We start from the raw sequence: 11,154 nt of genomic DNA on the forward strand, positions 1-11,154 counted from the left end.
TTAATTTATTATTTTTTTTGTTTTTGGTTTAGTGTACATAAAATTTGATCTTATTGTTTAAGAGTCGACAAAAAATATAAGGTTAAACTACATAAGTAATTATTGAAGTACAAATTTGTTATAAGTTAAGTAGAATATGTAAAATAGCATAGTAAAGGTAGAATTATGAGCTTACTTATATAATCTGTGAATTTAAAAACGTAATTAGTTGATAAGTGTTATGAATCGTAAATATTAAAAAAAGTATATACCTAACAACAATTTTTACATGTATATAAACAGCGAACTTTTTAAATTTTACAGCGAATAATATATATCAATAGCTTGCTTGTTTGAATTATGTAAATTGTACGAAAAGCGATTAATGGATTGTTAATTAATATGTAATTGTTTATTTCACACGTTAAAATAAAATAAATACTTTGACCTACGACTTGCAGAACGATTTCTGGTACAGTAAAAACTTTTTTAACCATCTTTGTTGGGACCGGGACAATGACGGTTCATCGAATAGGTGGTTAAAAGAAATACAATAATGCAAAACATATTTTTTCAATAAACGTAAATATTTTACAATTTCATTTACAGAAAAGAGTAATAAATTCTAATAATATATAATATGTATTAACAAAAATAACACCATACTAAAATATAAAGTTACAATATAATAGTTAATGAATATAATATGATAAAAATTATTATTAAGATAAATAATTTATCGCAGAGACTTAACACTTGCTTGCATAATGTAATATACTGTAGTATATTTAATTAAATTCTATATCCAAAAATATTTTAAACATTTTTAGGTTTATATTAAGTAATTTTCTTAGGGGAGTACCTCTGCAAAAATCTATTCATATCATTCTCAAGTATATATTGTGAAAGCATAGACCATAGAATATTATAACAGAACATTTCACATTTTTAATTTTTTTTTTACTCACCGTTCATATCATAATATTTATTTTCGGAATATAGATCTGTAGCAAATAAAAAATAAAGATATTTTTTGGGTAGATTACATTATTTTTTTACGTGTTATTTGTTATAAAAAAAACGTGTCTGTGTAATGCAATTGTTGAGTTGAATTCAATGATTTGTTTACACAAATTATTAAAAAATTAATTACATTCAAGAATTATTTGTACTTATCATTCTCATAACATTTTTGTTGTATGGCGTAATTAAAGAATTGTATTGCAGTTTCTATAAAATTTAGAATTAGAGTATTATCTTTATTGTAAATATTTATTCCGTTTAAACGAATAATTTTATTAAATGTATAGTAATTTTTAGTTACAGAATATGGTATTTATCTAATATTTTAGAATATTTATCAGAATCGGTTTGTTCGCCCTAATATAAATATCGAGCATCTCTCAACTCTACATAATTATAGCTAAAACATAATCAAGGAGAAACACAATGAAATCTAACAAAGATCAAGAATACCTAATATTATAAAATTTCTAATTCAAATAACCAGGAACTTGACAACCATGTAATATACGACACTTATAATTTATAAATCATATCTATCTAAACTAAATCCAAAAGAAAGTATAGCCAATGAACAGCCAATATAATGAAAAGACACTGGATTATTGTTAAAGTTTGGATGAAATATGTGACTGAATTATATTTATAATTTGTATATTTTGTTAGAATCGTAGTAAAAACAAAAATTAGTTGAAAAAATATTTAAACTTCATTAAATTAAAATAAAATTTTAACGTTATTACACGTTTGTATAAGATGGCCGTTTGAATGGTACTTTTTTGAATTTATCACATTAATTCGAATATAGCCTTTATTTTATAAAAATCAGTTTTTCCAACATCATCATACTTTTCACAATCATTCAATAATATGAGTATCAAAATACATAATTTCCAATAAAAATTTTAAAACGTACCTTTAAAACTTGATTGCCATGTTTCACTTTTTTCCAAAGCACTTATAAAATTGTCATAATTCTCTGTAGTAGTAAATTTTTAAATAACAGTCACCTACATATATATATATATATAAAACCACATTTTATTGTTACATTAATTGTAGATATTTGCATGTTCACGATTATTTAAAGTATTATGAATAACGGACATAAAATCAATATTCAGGCAAACATATTATGATCTATGTCAGTGGATTTAAATCTTTTTATAATCACAAACCCTATACACAGTTTGAAAATGTTTACGTATCGGCTGACTTTTTTAACTACCAAATAAATATTTAATTCTCAAAAAGAAATTCATAACGACATTGATATATTATATCGAGCTTATATTGAATAAACTAAATAATATTTATTTTTTATAAAGAATAATAATTAATTTCAAGTTTTTTTTATAAAGTTTTTCTTCGCATACCAGTATACCACCTTTGAGCTTCCACGTACCATGCCAGTACGAGAACCACTGGTCTAGGTAGTCTATATTATAATAATAACAATAGGTAGGTAGCAGTCGATACAAACCTGCTAATATTTCACAAGGTACAAAACTAACAAGGCTTCTAAACTTAAATAAACATCACAGAAATATTAATTGTCGGTCCACAATTCCACACTATAGTAATAAATTGGATCTACAATTTTTTTAATCTGTTTTTTATACTTAAAATAAATTACAAAAAAAAAAAACAAAACAAAACAAAAGATATGTTTATATTACACTTGACGGAGGAGTTTAAGACAGAATTATTTCACCGGCATTATGGTTTATTTTTACTAACAATAGATATAATTCATATATTTATCTATCGTATAAAATCTAAGGTCTTACACTATAATATGACTTGTGTCATAAGATAACGTTTATTTTTCAGCAATTAAATGTTAAATATAACGAAATTTGCGAAAAATTATAATTTTTTTACATACAATACTAATTAAATTACTCTTTTAATGTCGTAATCTGCTTCTTAGTGTAAAAATGTTAGATTGCAAGTAGATGATGCCTATATAGATGATTGTATTTCTATTGTGGTTTTTTATCTAAAAATAGTTGTTTCTAGATAATTTTCAAAAATATAATAATCCTATATAAATGAAAATAGGATCGTGCATCAAATCACTGTGTGAGCCACTATATGCAATGTGAATATTATCTATAATTTATTAAACGAAAGATTACTAATCAAATATATCTCTCATAAATATTATGATTACATATAATTTCAGACTTTTTAATATATTAATAATTTATAGATAAGCATCACTAAACAACTTACCATACTGCATAGCATAACAGTAGTTTATAAATCCGTCAACTATAAAAATAATATGTTAAAAGTTAATTTATATTTAAGTTGAAAATCAATCAGTTTCAAACGTAAATTTATCTGTAAATTAGATTAAAAACAAATTAATAAGGCTATCATAAAATAGTTGAAACTATTTTGTCTGAATAACAAAGAAACAAGCTAAACAAAATTTTGAATTTACAAAATGTAATTTTAACATTATGAAACGAATGATCCAAAAGTTACAGTCAGCGTTATAAAATTATACCTAAGTACTTACTTCCAAACCCACATTTTTTTAATGTCTCTATAAATTTTATATTGGCATTATAAATATAAAATTGACAAGCATCAAATATATACATATATATATATATAAATATATATTTAAGGAAATTATTTTCAAATAATTAATGTTAACGAGTGTTTTTAGAAGAAAAAATGTGCACAATATTGGTAAAAGTTTGAATAGGATAAAATTGGAGGGATATGCGAAGTTGAGATATACGACATTTTGTCACGGTAATTTCGGTCAATTCGTCGTGGTCATTAGGACGCACGACAACTGGACGCATACGACAATTTGCGGCACGTAATTTTGACGCATACTACATTTGATCCCGAGTTAATTCGTCACTTATCGATGATGGCCATAATTATTTGACTATATATTCTAGCTTGGTCGAAGTACTTTCAATGGGAGGCTTCTTCCCTTTTTTTCTTCTGCCTGATTTATTTTATTTTATTTTTTTGTTATTTTATCACTTAAGCATATTGTTCTATATTGTAACAGATGGCTAAATATAGAATTTTGTTTAAAAAAAATATATATAGTTATTATAGCTGTATAAGGTTAGTAGCCCTGAGGTATAGTTATATGTTACATATCGTATCTTTAAAGTATTTAATAATATATGATTCTTAAGAATCAGTAAGTCGGTATTGAATAGGATACCAAAACAGTCTATAATAGTCTATACCAGTCTATTAAACAGTAAATATACTTTAAAAATAAAATAAAATATGTCTTTACAATTTATAAGAATCCAGCGTGGTCGAGATCTCTTAATTCAGAATGGTTTTATTCTGAAACTCTGAAAGATCGACGAAAAAATAATTTGGAAATGCTATGAAAAAAAAGGGTTGTACTAGTCGTACTCATACAATCCAAGGTAAAATTATCAATCTAAATAAATTAAATACTCACTATAAACCATTGATGGAAAACGGAATTATATTTTTTAAATCAATAAACAATAACGGAAACGGAAAAATTATCAACGTGAGTAGTTGGAAGTATGTTCAAATAATGTTGATAATCATCCAATAAATGAAATTTTACTAGGTATTGCCCATAATTTTATTCTTTGTGAATAATAAATTTCGTTTTTCCTATATTTTATTTTAATTTTACTTTACTTTTTATAAATAATTAATATTTTAGTACTCATTATAATGTGTATATTACATTATAATAATTTCAATGTTTAAAAAAGCAATTATTACAAATTATTAAATTGTTAAAACTTTAAGTAACCTTATATCCTTATACAACACTATATATAGTCAAATAATTATAGCCAACATCGATAAGCGAAAAATTGACACGAGACCAAATTACCACAACCAAATGACGGAACAACACGAAGTTGTTCTATAAAATTCAGAAAAATTTGTTCCAAATAGTTCCAAATTATACTCAAAATATTGATATAGGTTTGAAGTTGATTGGAGAAAGTTAAATATGCTAACTTTTCAAACATGAATAAAGGTTGTTCATAAAATATGTCAGTTGTGGATAAATATATATAATTTTTCAAATTTTAAATTCAATATTATTACACAATTTACATTGACCTTATTGTTTAAGAATCGTAAAGTTAAGCAAACCACCTAATATAGTAGGTATATCTTATTAATTGTGGTTAAATTATATAAATAAATTTTAAAATAAAAAGTTTAATAATTTGACGTTATTATTACCATAGCATTCTAAACAAAATAACAAACAATTAAATAAATTTAAATAAAAAGCATTAATGACATAAAATATAAACATTTTTTTTTGTATTGTTATACTATCTTATTTAATACGTAAATATACATTTTTACGGTTTATTATTAATTATATTCCAATTTACAAGGCGTAATTATTATACAAATAATTTTTCTTATTACCTACGTAAAGATTGAATTTGTTTACATTAAAATGATAAAATAATTGAAAATTATGGAATGTATGCAATTTTAAATTGAATTAACTACTGTCTTAAATATTATTAGCGAACAATAATTAAGTCCTATCTGCATTTGAAAAATGTTTTTATATGGTGTGTTATATGGTCTTATATTTTACTTATAGAATTTAATATTTATTATCTATCTATACTTACCTTTAAATTCTAGTAAATTAAAATTCGTTAAATATAATTATATATAATTACATTATTTGTTATGTATATAAGTCATTACGTTTGATTATTGTCTATTTTGTTGCAAAATGTCATTGTATTTTATAATAAGAGTATAAGACCAGTTAAAATTGTAAAATTTAATAAATAAATAATATAAAATATTATAATAATATGAAAGTAACTTAATGCCACTTTCATATATTTATTTAAATATAAAACTATTAAATCATTGTTATTTGTTACCTTCGTTGCCATAACTATATTTTATAATATATATCACTGTCACTGACAATGTTATTAAAAAATTATAAGAAACCATAGTTATTGTTGTCTGTTGAGAGTACTACAAAACACAAGCATATAAATTGCGTTACGAAAAAAGAATATCCTCATTTTCTGAACGTTTAGATGATATTAAATTTGGCGTTTATGTATTTTATCAACAACTAAGTACATATTACAAAAATGTTTAATGAATCATTGTTTATTTTTTAATACCCATATATCTACAAACTCGTCACACATTTATGGTTAACATTTTTTTTCATTTTTCTGCACAATAAGCAGTTGAAAAAGACTTAAAAATTAAACTTTGATTATGGTTTCGGCTATCAAATTAAATCCAGTTACTATATCCATGAAGTCAAAAATAGTTTTCGAACTATTTCCAAGATTCTGCACATTAATATTGGAACAGCATAATTATTTCTGTTAATATAATTAATTACATAAAATATAATTATTACATGTAATAATATGATTAAATAACAACATCCGTACTATCATAAATAGATATGAGAAGGATATTAGTTAAAATGTATTATAATTATAGAGTGACATGATTTAATTATAATATAATTCGTTTTTAAATTGAATATAATCGCAGATAATATGGAAAATCACAATTTATAACCCCCCCCCCCCCCACCATTGAGTAGTAATCCATTGTATTTTTATACTAGTTAATCCTGCAAAGTATTGCCGAAGATTTATTCCGTCTTTAACTTTGCGAAAATTGAACTATAATGTTTTTTAATACATTTATTTGTGCTGTTTGAAGCAAATATAAAACACAGGTCTCAATACATATGCAACCATTATAAATATTTTATTTTCTGTAACTGATGGTAGTTTGATGGAAATAGGTAAAAAATGTAGACTTGCATAGGGGTCATCCGTTTTAGTGCTTTGATTTCATATATGTAAACAAATATACATATATTATTAAGTTTATTTATTAAATTGGATTTGACTACTTTGTCCATGACAAATTAAATAATGCCAGTAAATCATTTTGGTGGAATGACGTAAATTACTAATTTTCGTCATCTACTCTAACATTTATATTTATGTATAATACACATATTGTCAAAATTTCAACTGAAAATTTAATATTATTATATAATGTTAATATAAATAACATGGTTTTGAATGTTTACGTTATATTGTATATTTATTTCAGTTTCAATAATTTTGGTTTGTAATAAAATTTTATTTCGATTAATTTTCTTTTCAATCAAAACTTCTTGAACAATAATTCATCCGATCAATTTTTTTCAATCAGTTGACGAAATATTGTATGTTTGTATTCCAAATGTGAATACATGATATATTTTACTGTACAAAACGTCCTAAATCTTTTGAAATTATCACACGTATACTGCGTAATCTTGATCACTTTTGTATTCTCACTAGATAAAATTTATTGTATTCTGTTAGTCAGCTATTAGGTTTCAGAGATAAATTAAACAGTGTTCTGAAGGAACTTAATTTAAATATTGTTGATAAATTTAAAAATTAATTTAAAAAAAAGTTTTTTATTATAATATGTAAAATTATAAAATACTAAATTATGGTAAATTAAATTAGTAAATAGTAAATATTTTGAGCACAATAATAATTATTGTGCTCAAAACATTTGTCAATACCTATAGACAATTTATTAGTAGTTATAATTGTTATACTATAATAAATGAAAACACTAATCGATTTTTTGTAAGTATTTATACGACATAATATAATATAATAATATAATGAAAAAAAAAATTTATTTTTTTCGCATTCCATAAGTTATTTTTTGATCGTCAATTATTCAAAATTAAATACCATAATTACATTACATTATAATTCGTTTTATAAAATATTGTTATGGAATATAATATACCCAGTCACTTTAATTAGTTATCAATAAATCAATAAAAGTTTTCAAGCTTTTTAATATTATGTGTTATACAAGCACAATTGATATACCGACCCGAAATATAAGGATTGTAGATTTTGTGTTAAACGCAATTGCTCAATGCCCCTTCAGACTACAATGAGTTGTAGTACCGAGTGGTGTGCGGAGGAGACGTGAGAGTAGATTAGGAAAGGTTCAGTCGCGCGACGATTAGATGAAAGCGATAGTGCATCATTGACGCGGCGCCTGCAACATATTATTATAAATGCTAAGTAAAAACATAGTAAATGGATAAGGTATTCTTATACAAATGAACATTAGTAGTACAGTAGTTAATATTTTTCCTATAAAAATTTTGAATATAATAGGTAGGTACATTGAACATACAACATATTCTATTATTGGCCTTAGAGTTTTAAATATTCAATGTCGGCGAACGATTTTGACTTATAACAATGTTTTAGAAAATATATTGACATTTTTTTTTATGTAATTAACTTACACAATTATAATATATCAGATTTAAATTTTCAAACAATAGTCAAAATTAAACCTAATAATAAAAAAAGTTTTAAAATGATTTTAGAAGTATTTAATGTTTAGGCGAGTAGAGTGGATTGGTACAAGGGTACTAGGTACATCAATAATATTAGCCTAATTTTATATTCGTTGAGACTCTACTTATAAATTATAACTAATAATCGACTTGCCCAGATTGTAAATACTTTTTTTTTAAAACTATATCGTGTTAAACAAAATTAGTGTAGATAATAAATTAAAAAACACGAGTTTAATAACTTAAAACAATAATAACATTGCTAAATTATTTACGTAGTGTGTTTTTAGGACTTTTTTTATTTTTAAGGCCTTACTATTTTAATCATTTAATATTTTATACGTTTAATTATAAGTTTATAAAAAAACAAGTTATGTTATATTTTATGTATATGATATTTATTTTTAAATTAATACAAGCATGTTTAATAATGTAATGTAAATAAATGTTGTTTAATTCCTTTTCTAATTGTTATTATGTATTTGAATTGAAATTTCATAGTAAATATATAATTTATCGGTAATCATTTAGTACACACTGTCTGTAATTCACTAGTCTCTTCTTAATGTTATATAATTTAAAATTTTAAAATACAATGAAAGGCAATCGATTAAATAAAATAATATAATAATACAACATTTTATAAAGATTATTTTATTTTTAATGTATATTGATTTAGAACCTCATTGGTGGGATTATGTTGTACTCTACACCATTCTCTTATGTCCAATTGTGTTGCGGCTGAAAATAATGATAAAAAATAAGATTACATTTTAGGGTTTTCTAAAAGTATTTATGTTTTTATTTATTTAGCTCTATGTTAAATATTTTTTATAAGTAAAACACTACCACAGAATCATGAAATTTAATGTATTTAATAATAATATTATAATTTAAAATAAAAATAAAAAATACATTCAAAGTTATGAGAAAATACATTATATAATCATGAGTCAATTCCAACCATACTTTTCAGGCGTAATGCAATAGGACAATTATTTATTTATAGTTATTATATTATCAATGAACTCAATATTCTATTTAATGCATATTATTATATACTTATACATTTATACATAGTAGACTGTAATAGGTAATTATATGATGTTTTCAGTTGGTTATAAAGGATTTTATATTATAATCTATAATGTTCTTCAAAATGTATTAATTCAATCATAATATAACTCAGAATTTATTTTTTTATTTTTTTTATGATGTAGATTCCATCACAAATGTACATTCAGGTACTTTGTATTTTTTTATGGTAATTTATTATAGTTTTCAAATTAATATATTGTACATATTAAAATATAGAAAGAGTAACATTTTACCATTTTTTTATTATTGAACAGTAAAAATATTAATAATATTATTAATGATTTTAAGAATAATAGGTACTTACTATTCTTCATTTTATCTTTATACTCCATTAGATAATCGTAGTATTTTTTTTGATTATCTAAATCAAAGGATTGTACAACAATTTAGTAGATAGTTTGAATGATTTGAATAGTGAAATAACTTTTCATTCATAATATTATATATTATATAATTTATATAATATAATATATAGAAATAAATCTAAATATAATATAAATATGAATTTGTGTATGTGTGTGTGTTGTGTCTTGATATAATAAATATGATGTTTTTTTTAAATATACAGTTTAAAATAGTTAATTTTGCCAAATTTTGGGCGAATCGAAATAAAACTTTACATTTAATGTAACACACTGATTGTTTTTGAAATAGAACACATTTAATAATAAGATCTATAAGCCTTTATCACAAAATTATAAAAGTATCATTCGAGTTATATAGTTATAGTTATATTCTTTAAAATTTTTCAGTTAATAATAAAATTATATTAAAATAAAACTTACCTGAAAATGTATTTTTAACAACGAAAATATCTTTGGTGCCAGGGTGAAAGGACTTAAGTCAATTTTATCGAAAAATTTTCTTTTGTGGAAAAAAGTATTTTTTTTTTTATGTATGAATCATCTAGTTTAGATTGTTATTATGACCGTGATAGCCATGATAAAATTGGCGTTTATTACGTTTGTACGTTATCAGTTTGGTTATAAAGGCATAAAATGAGAATAGTCCATATTAATTTATTATGACGTAATGGTACAGAAGATTTAATATGATTTAAGCATTGTTTGACCTTAAAGTTTAAATTGGCTTAAGTCTTTTGTACCAGTTATTTGCATAATAATAATATAATATTATAAATAGTTGATATATAAGAGTACAAGACATAAAATGATTTAATATAATAATAATAATATATAATAATAATTTTTGTCATATGATCAATGATTATTGATCATGGTTTAACAAATCGACACTTATAATCAATATATTTTATTAATATAAAATAATAATTACCAGCAATATGGTAACTCCCTACAGCTGATAGATTAATAGATTTTACAATATAATAATATTGTATAATTATTAGTCAAAACAATTATTTTCTCTCGTTTTCGTAACAAACAATAAAATTGTTATTATACTAAACTTGATAGTTGATTGTAATAATATTTTATTATTGGTTTAAAATTACAAAATATGTAGAATATTTCATTAAAGACCGAACAAGCTAATCGAATAAGATGTATTTTATTATTGTCGTTTATTTAGATAAGTACCTACTGACTTCAAAATGCTAATATTACCTATGTATTTATAATCCTGCTTGAGTATAAAACATTACTATAATGATATTATAATATTATAATAATATT

Source organism: Rhopalosiphum padi, chromosome 2, assembly GCF_020882245.1.
Source record: "Rhopalosiphum padi isolate XX-2018 chromosome 2, ASM2088224v1, whole genome shotgun sequence".
NCBI lineage: Eukaryota > Metazoa > Arthropoda > Insecta > Hemiptera > Aphididae > Rhopalosiphum > Rhopalosiphum padi.